General features: G+C 36.0%; 1 pseudogene; it reads left to right on the forward strand.

Annotated features, from left to right (window-relative positions):
- The first annotated feature begins 261 nt into the window (after positions 1-261).
- The window catches only part of LOC128018143 (nephrocystin-4-like), a 66,260-nt pseudogene continuing 47,439 nt past the window's right edge, over positions 262-19,082 (forward strand).

Genomic DNA, 19,082 nt, shown 5'->3' on the forward strand with positions numbered 1-19,082 from the left:
CCTTTACATAGGCAACACAAGTAACTTACCTCCAGATTCTGAACTGAGCTGGTGCATTTCATATAAAGTTTAACCTCATTGTGGAACTCAATGCGGGAGTTAAGTGATTGATGGTTGTTCCTGTCTACGCAATTTCACGTTTTCTGTTACAGTAATTGTTTAAGTTAATTAAGGAATAAATGTTTGGTTTGTCTCTCCCTGCTGGCTGCTCTGAGAATAAAGCTGTTGTATCATGTGACTGATCATATGACTAACAAGGAAATTAGCACTTACCATGCTGGTATTCTATTCTTGAGTCAGGACGCAGTGAATCAGTATCCATCTGCATTCATCCTTGGCCTTTGATAGCTTTGTCGGTATGTTTTATTGTCATTGTTCATATTACCTTCAATTGTATTTGATTAATTTGAAGTTTTGTAATTTGTATTAATTGAGTGCATCTTAGATGTATTTTCTCGTTAGACCATATGAGAGCCATTGATACATTTATCATTTGCATTTGCCTGACAGTGTATTTTTGTGTTATCTAATAAGCAGAAATGTTTGATCTAGATTACAAGATATCTGAAAGATTGATTCCTTTACGTACACATTTGGAATCACAATTCATATTGTTTATTGTTCTCTTCTTATTTCATATTTTTACCCTTCCCTTATTAAAGTATGAAAAAGGAAATTCCATATATGTGATGTTGATAAGGAGCAGTTTAGCTTGCTGTTGAAGTATACACAGGACATATACAGTATGGAAAACAGTACACGCGTATTGCTATAAACTTGGGATTTCACATTTTAATTTTCTTAAACTCATTCTTTACTTTCTATCTTGCTGCAACTTCTATCAATGTGTTGAATGCAGTCGTAGAACATTGATTCTGTCCAAATTCCATATAATACCTTAAATGATTCCCTTTGAACTAAATTAACCTGTTTCCCTTACATCGAGTCTCCAAGCAATAAACACGCCATTGAAGATTGCAAAATATTGTGCAGTTCCTGGTTGTGGAAAAACACAGTCACTTCCTTCCTTCCTTCCATGTCAAATATTAGGAATGCATGGTTGAACTTTATTTTTAATGAAGTTTCAGCTCACGTGAGTAAAACATTTGTTCGCTTCATTTCTCAGCGGATTCCTTTGTAAACAAGACATAGGTCGATGCTGGATTTGCAGAGAGACTGAGATTAAAAAGCAATGCTGTGCTGTCCATATTGGATCCAACAGGAATTGCACAGCACACTTACGTGAGTAAAAAATACTGTTCTTGTAATATGTCACTATTGCTTTGTTAGGGATTGCTTGGTTTGTCCTGATTAAGTGCATGTGTCTAAACAAAAAAGGACATATCTTGTCAAACAGACACACAGTAAGTTTACTATGCAAAAATAATAAAGCCTGTTCATGACCCCTTTAAATTCAATTATATAATATGGAACTTATATATGTATGATTTATATATTTCATTTTAAGATTTGATAATTTTGTAATTTGTGAAGAAATGCAAAAATAATTAATTAATTTATTACATTTTGTTTCATTTGTAAATTTTGTATAGATAAATTTTGGTGTAGTTAGTACATTTACCATTTTCTTACAGAACTGGGAAGATTTAAAGCTTCAGAACAATTCTACGGTAGATTCTGCTTGGATGTTTTATTCAGCTGCTTTAAAGCAGGTTCTTGTGCAATGGCAACACAGTTCTGACTGAAGTTTGCTACATGACTGGACTTAGGGAAGGATACTTCATTATTATTCCGCCTGCTCATCCCCTTCCCATCAGTCCTGCTGGCAGTCCCAATGTAGCATAGCGCACACCCGCTGACAGTTCTTCACACTGGGCTGCAGCTCACGGCCTCCCTACCCGAAGCCTCGCTCCAACCTCCACACCACCAGCCACTTTAATAGCTCAGCTTGTTACCAAAACCAGCAGTTATCAATTTGTTCTCAGAGCTGGCAGTGATTCCGCCCTGCTTTGATTTATTGTGTGGAAGCTGAGGGTAAGGGCTGTTGAGATGTGTGTTTTATGATCATTGCCTGACATGGGTGCCATGTCATTGTTACTGTCTGGCGTATGCCCATAGGGTTTGTTCTGAACAGTGTTGAAATCATACGCAATACCCTAGATTCATCACAATTCTTTGAAAAGCCACAGCTTAAGTTTATATCTAGTAATGGTTTGATTTATTATAATTAATTCTTGACTTTCTTGCAGGTCTCAAACATACGCTGGATGCAAATAGTTTGAATACCTCTAGACATTTTGAGTGACTTTTTAACAGTCATGTTTCAGTCTACCATTTACAAAAATTCAGGCCACATTCATATTTCTGCAAAATATTTAATTAATCCAGATTTCTCTGAGCCTCAATGTTGTTGTTGTATATCCATGCCATATCTCATTTTTGAGGCAATAGGCAGGAAAGATAGCGATTAATATGTTATATAAAAGACATAGTTCTAATCAGAGACATCTCCAGAGAGATATTCAGCATCAGTCTGCTCAAAAGATTTTGCGGGAAACGTTCCAGAATGAAATCTTGTTGACTCCAGTGAGAGGGGAGCTTGGGAGCTGACAAGAAGGATTCAGGGTAAATTATGTAGCAGTGATTATTTTCATCTTCAGACCATGTTAGGTTGAACAAAAGCTGGGGAACTTCAGTCTAAATATCTGAAGTGTTCTAAGGATTTTGTAAGGATTTGTAGGAATCGTCTCCATAGTGAAAAATTGGCAATATGCCGAGTCTACACCTTCATGAATAGAATGCTCTTAAAAAGAAAGTGTTTCTTGGAGCTGGCGCTTTAATTAGAAATGTGGTATTGATATCCCAGCATGTGCTATGTACCTCTCCAGGTGTCAGTAATGGAAAAGTGCATATGAGTTAATTTTGCTTTAATGACAGCACTTGAGCTACATCAGCCCCACAAGGTTGTTGATGATCATATTCTTAAACATGATTTAAGAATGAGCCAAAGAGCATCTTGAGCTTCACTGGAAGCAAGAACATCTGACAGTTTATTCAAATTAGTTTAAATTATAAACACCACAAATTTGGTTTATTTGATTAGTAATCTAGAAATAGTACATTCTTAAAAATTCTTATTCTCTCTCTCTCCTTGTTTATTTACATTATAATGCATAAGTAAAAAAAAAATAGAAAAAAAGACTTTGAATCTGACTTTCAATGAGGCCTAGACTTTTTGCTCCCCATTTCTAAAATGTGTTATATGATGTTATTACATTTTATTATTATTAATAATAGTATATATTATTAATTAATATGAAAATAAAATGAAATATTTAAAATGTTGCTTCTGTTATTTTTAAACAGTAAATATATTAGTAATAATAAAATATAGCACTTATATAAATATATATATTTAATGTATATAAATTAATAATTTCAGTCAATTACATATGTTGTATTTTATTCGTTGTATTTTAGTTTTGTCTGCACTGTGATGATGTGCACTTGTCTGTGGCTATGAAAGGAAATTCTGAGAGAACAGGGTTTCTTTTGAAAGATCATAATTGAGATCATTTGTGGCATTTGTACCCAAGACTGATTGTGTCATAGTGGGTCTGAGATACTGAGGGACTGTTAAAGGTGATTATAAATCTCTTACTCGCTCTTTCTCTGTCAATCAGTGTCTCTCTCTCATGCTGTGAAGTGTAAAATACATCTCTATGTATCAACGCTCTATGCTGAACTGGATATTTAATATACAGCCTGAGCCTATATATCACTGGCCAGATACATCAAACCTCAGAGGGAGGTGGCAATGAGAGAAAGGGGGGCTGTATAATTCCTTCTCTCCCTTGCTGTTTTTCTGTCATGATTAATTACGGTGAGCTGAGCCTGACCAGCTCATTTATTGATTAACTTTAATGCCTGATCCCAAGGGATCATAAGAAAGCCGAGGGGAGGCTCAGTTCTCCATCTTTTTCTCTCTCGTTCTCATTTTATGTCATCTTTATTTTATTTAATCTGTTTAGTTTGTGTAAGTGTGTGTACATGTGTACATTTTGGGAAATAAAAGGCTGATATATTTCCTATCTGTGTGATTGTAGCTGCTGATTTTAGATTCTGGAAAGTGTTTCTGGCAGCATTGTTTCCAAAGAAGAAATCACTGTCCAATTGGTAGTATGAAAAAAGTTGAACCAAGTTATATTTAAAGAGCGACACCTTGTTCTGATGACTTGGAACATTAGATGATGCGTTTTCGGGGACAAACTGAGAGCAAAATGTCTCTTTATCTTGTTCTTTCTCTCTCTCTATTTCGTAAGATTACATCCCCAGCTGTGCACAGAGCAGCGTTTATGCAGTGTGTGCGTCGGTGTGCTTGGAGTCTGTTTTCGGATCCTGAGGGTCCCGGAGAGAATGTGTGCCTTGACTTGCAGGGCAGTGCTCTCCCCAACCCTTGGGGCGACATGGTCTACTCTGCAAGCACACAGCAGGTAATGATTGAATACATAAAACCACACACTGGAATAATGGTAATATCACAAGATGTGCCACTCCCATGCAGGCTGTTTTAGAGTCCTTATGCAATGCCTCTAATCAGGAGGTTGCAATTAAATTAATGGTGGCAGACTAATTATGTAATTATACATTTAGAGAATAGTGCTAAAAGAAATCTGACTCTATTGTGGCATTAATGGCACTGATTAAGAAGGAAGACAAAATAAGAGCAGTTGGATTATATCACTCATAAGGAACACATTTGAGGAATTTTTTTTTTTTTTTCCTACAAACATTTTTAATTGTTTATTTTGCATGTTCATTGTAAAATAGTTGCGCTGCTTAATATTTATGTGGAAACCGTGATACTTTTTTTCTGAATTCTTTGATAATTAGAAAGTAAAAAGAAAGCAATATTTATTTTAATACGCCATCATGCAGATTGTTTTATTTTATTCGGTCATGAGGTGAATGGGAAGCTAAACACTGTAAAACTGTGACAAAACTACCAAGCAGATTTTATTGGATAAAATCAATCTTATTCAGAATTGGTACAGAAAAAAGTATGGACCCACTTTATATTAAGTGGCCTTAACTACTATGTACTTACATTTTAATTAATAATTTAGTACAATGTACTAATTGTGTTCATACATGTTTTTACATTGTACTTATATAAAAAAAACAGATGTATAATTACATCTGTATTTAATTTCTGTAATTACATTTATAATTGCACTGTTGACCCATACTTTACACCTTAACCCACCTTTAAACTTACCCATACCTCCAACCCTCTCCCTAACCTTACCCCTATCCCACAACAATAGCAGCAAAAGTGTTTTACAATGCAATATGAACATAATAAGTACATTGTACCTATTTTTTATGTAAGTACATAGTAGTTAAGGCCACCTAATATAAAGTGGGACCAAAAGTATTTAAATATTGAAAAATTACAAAACTAGGTTGAGCAGTTGAGCGATAGAAGTACTCAACATCTGGTAAACCTTCATGAAATACAGTCCCTTGAAAGAAAGTTTTGCAATTTTTTTCACAGACAAATTCGGGGAAATGTGTCAACCTATTCAAGTTTTCATCTAGTGTGGATGTGGAAGGAGCTTCTTGCAGCACGGCATTGAAAGTGAGCCGCCGGGAAACGACACCACCTAAGAAGTTACTTTCAGCATCCCAAGGTGAGTCAGGGTTTATTGTTGTTTTTCTGCTAGGATGTGAGACCTTTCATTTGTGCCTTGTGCGGATTTACAAGGCTGTGATGCTCCATCCAGAGAGATAATCAAAGTGTCTACACAGAAATGAAACACCACTCTCACTAGGTCTGTCTTCAGCGCTGCTACATTTCCAGCCAATTTTCTTGCATTAGTCATTGAAATACAGGTGTTTTAAAGTCTTTTACAAGAATATTTTTACGGACTATTGTATAGGAAACTCAGAAGCAAAGACCAGGAGACTATTTTGTACCTTCAGCAGGATTCTTTATTGAGAAAGTGATATGTTACGCTGCAGTCATCATAGTCTGACTAGGGATCTGTACGTTGCACTTCGAGACAAAGCACCTGGGAGACATCATCATCTGATGTCATCATCTTTACCTTAAATATAAAATACAATGTACTTCACCTTAGTTTTTCATGTGATGTTATGCCAGGACAGATATTAAACTGATTCTTAAAATGGTATTGTATTCTTAAATTTGTATTGCAGTCATCTAAAGTAATGGGTTACTCCGTTGTGTTGAGTTGTTGTTAAACATTATGTACTGTTTTCCCATAACCAGAAGTATTAAGAATTAATCTGACATTTTTGTTATGAATTGTTGTGGATTTGATCTTGAATTGTTAGAGAAAGAATTGTCATGCCCAAATGAATCACCCTTAATATGTTGTGGGGAGGTAATTACAAAATTAATAACTACTAATTACTTTTCCGTCACAATCTCTGCCTTCCAATTAAAAGGGAGTTTTTGCATATCTCACATTTCCCAGTTTCTGATAGAGATCGACTCCTGGTGGGTGAGATGTTTGGAGGTTGGGGGTCAGACCCACCAGCACAACTTCTGTAGTGCTGTGTGGGTGAAATATGCTCTGGTCAATTTGAAAGCCTCAGGGTCATATAGTCAAGGCCAGAATGAAAAAAGACCGTAGCATATGCTTGCAGTCTTCTTCTTTTAATTCCTCCTCACTTGAGCTCTGCCTTCTTTGGCAATGAGGGATGAAGCTTCTGGCCTGAGGGCCAGGCACTCGGCCAAGTCTATAATTTCTCCCTCTCTCTTTCCTGAGGCATGGACTCCCTACATGCATGAGACTTCAAACACCTTACCATTTTCTTTGCTTATATCTCTGAGATTTCTTCACTAATATTGACAGATAACATACAGCTCGTGCCATTGCTTGAGCCACGGTTGCTGTCATAGGTTGGTCAGCAAGTAATGTTTTGATACTATTCAGGTGGCTTATTCATTGTTGTCTTTGTGTATTAATCTGCTATTTTTATATAAAAAATGACATGTTTGGCTTTAAACGCTTAATAACAAACTATTAATATTTCATGAACTACCGTATCAACTTCTAACATCTCTTCACAGCAGACAGGAGAATTGTTTTGATGTGTGCTGATTGTCAAAGATCTGGAGAGCAAGAGAAGAGTGTGAAACATGGGCAGCGATGATCAGAATTTGTTCTTTTCTCTCTTTGATGTTGGTTGTTCTATTTACTTCCCATGAACGCTGATCAAAAGCAAAAAGATCTCCTGTGATTTTGCCCTTTAGCCAATAGTGCACAGTATTTACAAATACGTGATGAATGCGTCGTGAGCACGTCCATGTGTATTTATGAGGGTGGTTTTCATAGTGCAGATGTCAGCAGTTCAATTAGCCTGTGTGAACCACTGCCAGCGTGGCAGCCTGTCCATCCACATTATGCAGGAAGTCAATCAAGAGTTGATTGGTTCTGTCTCCGGAGATCTCGTTTCTGTGTCTAAATTCTTAGAAGCGGCTGAGGCTGCCGATCAATGCATATATACTGTATATATATATATATATATATTTATGGAGTGAGCTATCAGAATGAGAGCAAGATGTGAGATAATTGTTCATCTCTTGTCTTTCTCTCCATTGTTCTGTCATATCAGGATTAATGAGAAGAAATGTATTGTATTTTGGAGTTTCTCCAAAAACCTCCCAAAATTTGATCAAATAGAGGAGAGTAGGTGTAAATGAGAGTGAAGGTGTAAGAAAGTCAGAAAGTGAGTGAGTGATGAGTTCACACATGCAAAAGAAACAGATTGAGCATCAGACTGAGGCATTACTTAGAAACATGTTGTCACCCAACAGTGTGGTCACCTTCATTCGGCAAGGAAACGTCACCACTTACGCTGACACATCTCTGGATGTCCTTTTTGACAGTTCCAGTCCAACAACTGCGCCTGATGTGCAATCATGTAGAGAGAATGCTTATTTTATAGTCGTTCAGAGAATGCACGGAATTACTTTATGAATATTTAAGCATTGTATAGCTTGGTTAAGTATTTATACTAGTGTCTGAGTGAAATATTTTATTTGGATTGTTACACTAATAGATTTTTTTTAACTAATCAATACTTTTATTCAGCAAGGCTGCCTTAAATTGATCAAAAACGACAAGGATGACATTTATTAAGCTACAAAAGATTTTTGTTTCAAATAAATTCTGTTCTTTTATTCATCCAAAAATACTGAAAAAATTGTAACACAGTGTCCACCGAAACATTAAGCTGCACCGTTTTAATAATTGATAAGAAACGTTTCTTTAGCATACTAGTATGATTTCTGAAGGAAACTGAAGATTGAAGTAAACGACACTGAAAATTCAGCTTTGCCATAACTAAAATCAATTAAATTGTAAAATATGTTAAAATAGAAAATGGTTATTAGAAATTCTAAATAGCACCCTAAATGACTTTTTCAAAAACATTAAAATCTTACTGACCCCAGTCTTTTGAATGGTAGTGAAGATGGCCCATTGGGGATGTATTGTAATCCAAACAGTTTTGATACTGATAGAATTTAAAGATGAAATGTTTAATATTTTCATGTTTAATGTTATGACTGTTAAAATACTAAAAGCAAGTTAGTTACTGTATACCGTATCTTGTCACATCCCTCTGAATATCAGACAGGTTAATCATTAATGTTCCCATCACAAAATACAAATCTCCATTAATGTTCCCTTCTCAAACAAAAAAATCACCAGGCAGGTTTGATATCTGTTGTTCCAGACAGGGAGGTGAAAATCCAGCTGACAAAGCACACTAGGGTGGCTGAGAGAATGTTCTCCTTAAATAAAGATCCATCCAGAACATTTACTCAGTCAGGGTTTTGGGAAGTCACAATAGCCTGAAGAGCTAATCCCCTCAGGCCTGTTAACCAGGGGTATTACACTTAATTGATGGACACATCAAGGGTCTGTCATTCAATATAAAGCCTCACAAAAGAACTATTCCTTGTAGCTTATACACATTTACACTCTTCATTTTTAAAAGAGAACTGCTTAATTAACACTTATTTGTTAACCCATGTCCCATAAGCACAGATGGTTTAGCACATTCTATAAAGTTAAATAACCACAGTTGGTGTCAAATCCCAGGCGCCCAATTTTAGACTCTCACAGGATTTCACACTTGTCAGGCGCTTATTTTATAAAAATCAGTTACCAAAAAACAAGAGTGAATCATAAAAGGTGTCTGGTTTAGCATAAGGCAGCTTATGGCCCTCTCATCCAAGCATCTGTTAATCGTGTTTGAAGAGGTTTAGATCAGACAAAGGAGCACAAATGTGCAGCAGTCGTTGAAGATGAGAATCTGTCATTCAGTTTCCTCCTACTCTGGCACTGTTTACACCCAGTGTTAACATCCGTCTTAGGCGATCCGTTCCCTGGCGGTCAGACGAGAAGATTGTCAGTTACACCTGTTGGTAACACGTCTCTTGTGTTAAATTAAATTGATTAAATTAAAAGTAAATATATTGACACAAAAAACAATGCTTCACATTAATTGTGCTTTTGAACTTTCTATTCATAAAAGAATCCTTTTAAAAAAATGGTCATGTTTTCCATAGATCTATTAACCAGTTCAAATATTTTGAACATTGATAATAAATATGAATATTTCGTGAACAGTAACCCAGCATATTAGAATGATTTCTGAAGGATCAAGTGACACTGAAGACTGGAGTATTGATGCTGAAAATTATGCTTCAGAGGAATAAATGGAAAATGGTAATTTATATAACAATATTTCAGTTTTTACAGAATCTCTGTTCAAATAACAAAAAGACTTCCTTAAAAACTTGCTCCTGCAAATAAACAGAGACAAAAACAGTACCCCATTTATCTCCACTATGCTTAATTTTCATTTTTTTTTTTTTATATAACTGCAGCCATTTTTTTTACATTTCCTCCACTATAAGGTGAGGGGACAGGCCATTAAAGTATGTGGCACATGCCTGTATGATGTAGCCAAATGCTTTTTAAATTACAACTGAATCTTATGTAAATTATCTCTTTGCACAATTCTTTGCATCTTTTTTAGAGACTGATGTTAATTCTGGGTATAAACCAGGTCTCTGTGTGAGGTAATTCGTAGTTGCGTATAGAGCTGACCTCATTATCTGACTGAGCAAATGATGTTCTGTTAACTGTGACTCTAACCTCATCTCTTGCCCAGCCCAAACCCTTTCTTCTACTGCCAGGCTTACGTGACAAATGTGATTCATTCGGTGGGTCATTCGGCTGTCTTTACACCATGAAAGCAAATGAGTATTTACCACATAGCCTAAGGCCATAAGAAATGCTACCCTGAGCCTTAGCAGTCCTCAGACTCCACATTTTGCTGACGTAATGCTGTGTAAACTGGGATAGACACACATGCTGTGAACAAATTGGACAACTCATGGACAATGCACAGCTGTTATAAGTCCAAGCATGTGACGAAAAAGAGAGAAAAAAAGTGTCATTTGCATGGTTTTGAATTTTACGCTTGAATATATTTAAAGAATCTTTAGTTTTACAGTAGATTTGAGTTATTTAGCTCAACTCAACCTGTGACATTATTTAACACAATTAGAAAACTGTTGTGAAGGAGATACTTTGTTTGCAAATATACAGATTTGAGGAAGAAATGAATGTTTAAACTGCTCAAATTTTTGTTTTATTAGCTTGACCTTCAGATGAACACATCTCGGAGCCGACGGCTACAACGCTGCAGTCTCCACACGGCCCAGCGGTAAGTCACTTGAAATCATCACATGCCAAAAATCTCTCCCAGGGCTCAGTTTGTTTCTGTGGCACCAGAATGGCAGCAGTTTTAGAACAAACTGTTGTATCCTGAATGTGATGTTGTAATGTCTGAGAATCTGCGCTAGACAAATCAGAGCGGCCTTATCGTTGTATTCTGCTGACCTGAGCAGATGGGCAATGGTTTCTGTGAATTACGGCAGCATTGCACCATGAAAGCTTGAGAAGTCTGAGGAGGGTTTGCAAACTGAAGAAAAAGGTATCGAAGGCCAGGATGGAGAATGCGCCACTGTTTTTCAGATAGCACACTGTATTCAGTTTCACTTCCCACAGAGACTCATGAAGCTCACGACCCCTGCCCAACTGCAGATCTACAAGATGTACAAATATACCAAGCCAACTATCAGATCAACATTTTCGGCTTTGTCATTTTAAAGCAGGGATGTCCGATCCTGCTCCTGAAAAGCCAACATCCTGCAGATTTTGGATCCAGCCTGCCAAAAACACACTTGCCTGGAAGTTTCCAGTAATCCTGAAGACTGAGATTAGCTGGTTCAGGTGTATTTAATTAGGATTGGAGTTAAACAGGACAGTGGCATGACTCTCCTTAATTTAAAGTATTTGATTTGACGCAATGTAATTTTGACAGAATGTGATTTGTTACTGTTTTGCTTTGATTTGATTTTATTTGGATACTAAGCAGTGTGAGCTGATTTTATTTAATAAATTCATTATTTAGAATTTTATTGTAATTGACTTGATTTGATTGCTTCAGTTTGATTTAGTGAGATTTGATTAAATTTTAAATTGAATTTGATCCAGTTTGATGTGTTTTGATTCAGAATTGATTTAGGTTAGGTTCTATTTTTGATTCAGTGCCATGCAATTTTTGTTTATTTTTGTTTCTGGAATTTGGCTACAGTGGTCATTTTCTTTTCTTTGTGAACCTGATTATACTTGTTGTGTTTGCATGCAACCCAAAAGGTCAATTACACACACACACACACACACACACGCACACACACACACACACACACACACACACACACACACACACACACACACACACATATATATATATAACATAGAACAGAATCTGACATTAGGATATATAAAAACTAGTTGACAAGAGTGCTTCAAAAGTAGAAAAAAAGGTGAATTGACAAGGCTGCATACACTACTGCAAATGCAATAGCAATCAAAATCAGAACAAGTATGTCAACTACCAAAGATTGTCCCAATTCAAATACCATGTGTAAAAAAACCTGAAGATCCTGAGAATTTTAAACCTGAGATCTAAAATTTTACATTAATGGATCTGACTGAATATGCAGTTAAGATTGAAATAAAAATGAGTTTAGTCATAGAAAAACACTGAATACATGCAGTCAAGTCTTTATTTTCACTTTAATGGCTGGATAAACCCCCTCCATTTTCAAATGTGTATTGCAAGTTTCCCAACAAAAGATTTTGTTGGCTCATAAACATAAATGCGTTAAATCCAAAGCCTGATTTAACACTTCAGGAAAACAAAAGAAAACAAAGCAGATGCTGTCAGACCTTAAAGACCCTTTAAAATATCCAGTGACACTTCCTAGGCTCCTAGGATGGATCTGGTCTCCATCGATTTTGGTACGGCACTAATTTAGAGGGACACCTATTTGGAAAGGTTGATTGGAGCTCTTTTTTCACCGACCCTGCTGCCTGTGTTTGTTCACTTTGTAAAGCCTGAGTCCCTCACTTAGTCTGGAAAAAGCCTGTCAAGGCTGTAGCACATCTTTCTGATTGATGGGCTGCTCTGTCTCGTTCTCAAATGTTCTCTCTTTTTCACTCACACTGATTCAGAATGGCATGCACAGACTGGTTTAGACATTCTGCATCTTGCGAAGGATGCTATATTTTACCTAATATCAACTAGTTTCATAAATGTTTCACACACGTGTTTGCTTTTAAATGAATATATATCACAACTGTTCCATAACCCAGTTAGTTTCCTTCTGCAGGCAGCATTTTATTAAGGCATCATATGTGCGCTCTCAAAGTCAAAGCTATTTTTGGAATAATTCTATGACAATGTCACATGCATCCTTCATGGAGAAAGAAATAGCATTGTGACAAGCGTTATGAAAAAATAAAAGTAAGCTATTTTAGTTATAAGCAGGCTATAGCAGACTGAATTTGTTATAATTCAATCAATACTGAAAAGAGTAAAAGGGTTTTATAGTCAATAATAATTTATATTGTATTATATTATAATGATTTTTATATTATTATATCAATATAAATACAAGATACATTTCCATACATGCCTCCATTTAATCATTTTAACAGGTGTTTGCTATTTGTTTATAGTTATTAAATTATCGCATCCTGTCATGTCATCTGTTTTAAATGCAACTCCATCAAATCTTCCTTTTGAGTGAACACTTGGTTTCCAGAAGAATAAATTATTTTCTCCTTAGAGACATTCGCCCACTGCCAATAATAAAAAAAACATATTAAGTCTTAGACTTTTAAATTATTTGTATACGTGCATTTTTGTATATATTAGATTGATTTGCATATATACATGACATTGCATGTATTAGAAAATATGGTGAAATAAATCTAAACAACTATTTGAACCAAGGTTGAAAATATAGGCAGTCACTGTTCTGCTCTATTAATGCCAATGATTTTGAAATAAAATTTTCAAAAAGTGCTTTTGGATGTGATGTTCAGGTGTACAGTCCCTTGTTGCATTCCTGACTTACTGTATGGTGTTTTAATGCTCTCTATTTATAGTTAATGCTTTTAAAAAGAGCCTTCATCTCTCTCTCTATCTGTTTCTCTCACTCTCTTTCAGACTCTATGCCTCCGTTATTGATTTTATGTTTTTAGTATGCATGAAAGTGAGTGTATGTCAAACAAGAGCTGGCTTTGTGAATATCGACGTGCATGGTTTTTATTCAAACCATGTGCCTTTTTTGTCGGCACTGTGGCTGTCAGTACTTCTGCTGTCATGTGGATCTGTCTTTTCTATCCTCTCCCTCTGTTTTCTTACTTCTCTTTTCGCAGTGATAGGTGTAATAACTCATTGTAGTGAGAGCCATTTGTTTTTGTATCTGCTGTCGGACGAGGATCACAAATATTGTTGCTATTCATCAGTGCAGCAGAATACTGATATCAGTACAATGTAAACTAAGGCTTCCCAACTTTTTACAATTTTTTTAACAGAATACATTTTAAATATTAACCTTAATAATATACAATAATTATTTGTTTTAAGTCTATGATTTCAGATGTTAAAATATATATATATATATTTTTTGCAATTGGGATTCCTTTTTAACATTTACTGTTCATGTCTTTTAAATAGCAGACGTGTTTATTAAAATTAATATACATTGCAACCTAACTTGTTGCAATGTTGTGCACCACAAAGTTTCGAGGGGTTCACGAACCCTCAATTGGAAAGCTGTGGTCTTAAATTCATTTTATGCAGTTAGTTGATCAGTCGGTACTGGGTGCCGTGCGATTCATTGCTCACTGTAGTATATGTATGTGTTTGGGCATTATTGGGGTCAGAGAGTCATAAATTTATGCTGTTTTGGGGTCAGTGGAGAAATGCTTTTAGGGTCTACTGGCTGTCAGTGATTTAGGCTGTATTGGAGGCAGTTGAGTCATGAGTTTAACACCGCTGACCTCATCACAGTCATCTACTAGATCATCACACAGCCTACGAATCCATCAGCCTTTCTTAAGGGCAGAGAGGTGCTTTACTTCAGCAACTGATGCATGCGAAAGTCAGTACAGATCTCTGAGCATTAGCTCTGAAGGAAGTCTTTCAAACAGTAATATCTGACTAAATCTGATTATAAGCGGCACAGTTACATCACTTCAGCATTGATGTCTTCATTTAGATAAGTATCAGAGTGCTTTTTATGATTACGATTTAATATATCATTGCTCACTGTAATACAGGGATGCAAACTTTTGACCTTTCTGTGAGTTTGGATCGCTTGTAATGCTCATCTTAAAACGCAACACATGCCAACCGTGTGTCAACGTTAAACTGACTAAAATGAATTAATGTCAATATTGACAAAATATGACAAAATGTCCAAAGACAAAAACTCTAAACTAACAACAACATATGAGAAACTTGGCAACTGAGATGAATAATATCAGAATCTCAAAGCTGATGAAATTGGCTGCATCAGAAAACTCTTGTGCATATTGGTGTTAAGGTATAATGTTACTTTTAACAACAATAGAGACTCAAAATAAGGCTGGAGGCAAATAGGAACGGTGAAATGCTCTAAGTGAAGAAAGAGAAATTAGGGCTTGTATGAAGATATGTGCATACTGAGACACAAAGCTGGATCTGTCACATTTATACCTAAACAGGTTTCTAATTTCATCCTGCTTTTGTGTTGGCTGGATGTTGGCATTATGTAGATGCCAGCTGCGGGGGATTGTCAGACCGTCAAATGCTTCTGCCCGTTGTTTTGTATGATAAATATGGATTAATTTCTTTCTTTCTTTTTTTCTCTCCTTTCTCTGGTTCTGTTGTTCAGCTGTTTCTCTCTCAGCTGGTTGCAACTTCACGCTACCCAACCATGAGCCACACGGCGGGGTCTCCATGGCAACAACAGCTCCCCTCTCTGCTTTCTCCCTCCCTGATGGCATCGGCCCACCAGCTGTCACGTCGTAAGTTTTCCACCCACATATGTATGCACACACTCATACGACCACACAAATGTATATGTTTTTTTTTTTACAAAGCACAGAGATACATTCATGCGAAGAAATAAAACACCTACACTCAAAACATATGGCATAGAAAAGAAATCACATACATTACCTTAGTAAACAGACACCTGTACACCACGAAAACCACAACCTGTAGAGAGCAGAAGAAAATTCTTATTAAAGCAGGGTTTTTTAACATGTTAGAGCTGCAGCTGTTCACTACCATTTTGCAGGTTAAAAATTGTGTATCAAACTACAGAGTACTTCTTAGAGCCCCATTAACTGTCCTATTGGTTTGATGAAATTAGCTACTCTATGATAATGTTTCATGCTTGCAACAGATCTACTGTGAGTGCCACTTTCACATTTTCTATACCGCAAAAAACTGAGATAGACCAGAACTTTAAAACTTGATCAGGTTCAGTGAGTGTATGGCACTATATTGGAAAATCATGCAAATTAGTTTTTTATCATAATATATCCATCAGTGGTCCAACTGCAGTTCAAACTGCTGATAAAAACATCACAGTAATCCACAAGTAACTCATGTTAAGTCTCTCCATTAATTTGTAGTGAAGTGAAAAGCTGCATGTTTGTAATAAACAGATGTATCATTAAGGCTTTTTAACATTAAACCTTTGCTTCTAGCCAAAATCCATAACAGCACTTTCTCCAGTAAAAAAAAAAAAGTGTATCCCCTGTTGCCTTCTCACATTGAAATCTAAAACATGTTTAGAGCCATTTTGAACTGTTTTCACTAGGTGGATGATCTGTGCAAACAGTATTTATTTTCTGATTCAGACAAGACTTCTTTTCACTGGAGAAAACAATATTATGGATACAGGACTCATACTGTATATAAGCTGAAAGCAATGGTTTGAAGTTAGAGACATCTTGATGGATTTATCTAATACAAACACAAATATTTTATTTTCACAATACATTAATTGGTGGACTGGAGTTGTGTGATTTACTTGTGGATGATCGGGGTGTTTTCATAAATTGTTTTTATAAGCTGCATTGGATACATTGGTGAGCAAGTGATGTAATGCTAAATTTGAGGAAACAAACTCATCTACATCTGGCCTGCAGGTGAGTAAATGTTCATCATATTTTGGGAAGAACTATTCTTTTACCTTACCGTTTGTACCATCCTATGTAAAAATATACTGTGTCCGTATTATACGATAAAACTGTCAGTGCATTATTACAGCTGTTCTACAGCATTGTCAGCTAGCCATGCTGAGAAATCAGGACTGGGAACGGTTTGTAATGGTAATGTGCTTTTTAATTTTATTTGAAATACAGTGTGTTTATATGCAGCCTGTATAGAGTGGGTAAATATCACATTTTGCCCAAAGATATCCACAGATATTATGTTAATCATGTGTGGGAGCATGTATGTTTGTGCCGTTGCCTTTAGTCATGCAGTGCATTTGACTATAAGATAGTGTGTAAATAAACATATAAAGTGCTTTGTTACCGCCTCCACATTTGTTTAAGGCTGTTTGTGCCACACATGGACTCTTCTGCAGAGATTAGGGAGGACATTCCTGCTATGCTCAACTCCCTGCTTGTCATTTCTGGGTGATTCTGTGATAGTGTTAAATTATTCCCTGTGCTTTTTATTTTCTGTCTATGAATCTCCCAGTCTCAACTTTAAGCTAGAATTTCAAAATCATTTTAGTTTTGGTTGCAGCTGACTTATTACAAAGTTTTGTGAACATCCTGAGCTGTACCCCTTTTAATACACAAATGCAGGATGTTGGAATTCACTTGCAGTTTTGCTGAAGTGCTGCGATTGTGTTTTTTTTTAGTATAAGTAATAGTATTTGTATGTGTGTGTTTGTATTTGACTGGATGTGATTTTCAATGCATATACCAGCATGCCGCACTACAGCTGGTCCTGCATTTATTCACTTTGCAAATGAGGATCACTACCACACAAGCAATTCATCAAAAGTGGGCACTAACATTAGAAGTGTGATACAAAGAGCCAAGGATTGCCAGAAAAGTTCAATCTAATAGTTAATATTATTTATAGTACAGTACTGTTTTATATCAAATGTTTGATTTTTTTTTTTATTAAGTCTGTTATGCTCACCAATGCTGCATTTATTTGATGAAATATACAGTAGAAACCATAATATTGTGGGATATTAATAAAGTCTAATAACATTTTTAAAATTAACTGGCTTCTATGTAAAATTCTTTACTGTCAATTTTGATTAACGCATCCTTTCTGAATAAAAGTATTAATTTCTTTTTTTTTTTTTTTTTTTTACTTCTGACGAGATTTTTGTATGATAGTGAAACGTATCCATCCATGCATCCATCCATCCATGCATCCATCCATCCATCCAGTCATCCATCCCTTTTAAAAAAGGTTTTTTGTAAGGAGTAGCCTTACTTTGACTGTTGGCATCTTTCGTTTTGTTTGTTCATTTAGGATTTCAGTACTGAAATTTCCTGACAGTATCTGTATCTGATCTGTTGTCCTCTTTGTTGTCTTGACAACTGTTCTTACCCTCAAATATGGATTTTTTTTCACATTTTAGAAGATGCTTTTTTAGATTTGCTGATGAAATATTCTCAGTATTTTTCAGAGTCCTCACAGAGAGAGAGATAATTGTACACTGAAAATTTATGAGCCATAACTTCATCAAAGACTCTGTTTGTATTGAACTAGAGTCCAAAATTTCTTTTGAATTTGTCTGTTTTTCTGTCTTTCTGCCTGTGTTCTGGTTTAAATTGAATCAGGAGCATCCAGTTGCTGGCAGCATAGCTCATCTGGAGCTAAGTGTGCAGGAAAGAGAAGGAAACAGAAGTGAGGAAGAGGATGAGATGCAGGAGCTGACCTTCGCTCCAGTGCACGCCCCTGTCATCACCCTCAGACTGCTGGGTGAGAACCAGACAGACACACACACTAACAAATAATTCAGTTATACAGTGGCCATATTCTTCACTTTTGTAGCATTGTTTTTTTTTTTCTTTTTTTTTCAGAAGTCCACTTGTGATTCTGGCACTGAAAACAGCCTTAGGTTTATACCCATATTCCTTTGTCATTTTCATGACTGCATTTGTTTCTGTTCCTTTTTAATTCTTATAAATGTAAACGCAGGCACACTAAGTGCTAATATATGTGAATGTTGTTCAACTAGAGCCTAATTTGCTGAACATTGAATAGATGTTGATATGTAAAAACACAATAATATGCTCATAGTTCTGACATCATTAACCAAAATGAAAGATAAATGAAGATGGTTGACGATGGATAGATGAATGGATGGATGGATACATGAAAAGACAGACTATTTCTTTTCAAAAGAGTGAGTAAAATCCTTTTTTCCATGATATATCCTCTTTAGAGCATCACTCTCCCCATCATGCATGAATTTGCTTCTTTCTCTAATGCCAGTTTCTCTCTCAATATCCCTCTCTGCTGCCGTTGTTCCATTTTCAAGACACCAGCACATTTGTTTATGTCATGTTTATTTTAGCTGAAGTATTTCAGGGCCCTGTCTGTTTTTATATGTGGGCTTGTGCTGTTCTTTAAAAGTGGCAACAGTTCTGCTGAAGCTGTTAGTTGAGATGTCTGTT

This window comes from Carassius gibelio, chromosome A8, assembly GCF_023724105.1.
Source record: "Carassius gibelio isolate Cgi1373 ecotype wild population from Czech Republic chromosome A8, carGib1.2-hapl.c, whole genome shotgun sequence".
NCBI lineage: Eukaryota > Metazoa > Chordata > Actinopteri > Cypriniformes > Cyprinidae > Carassius > Carassius gibelio.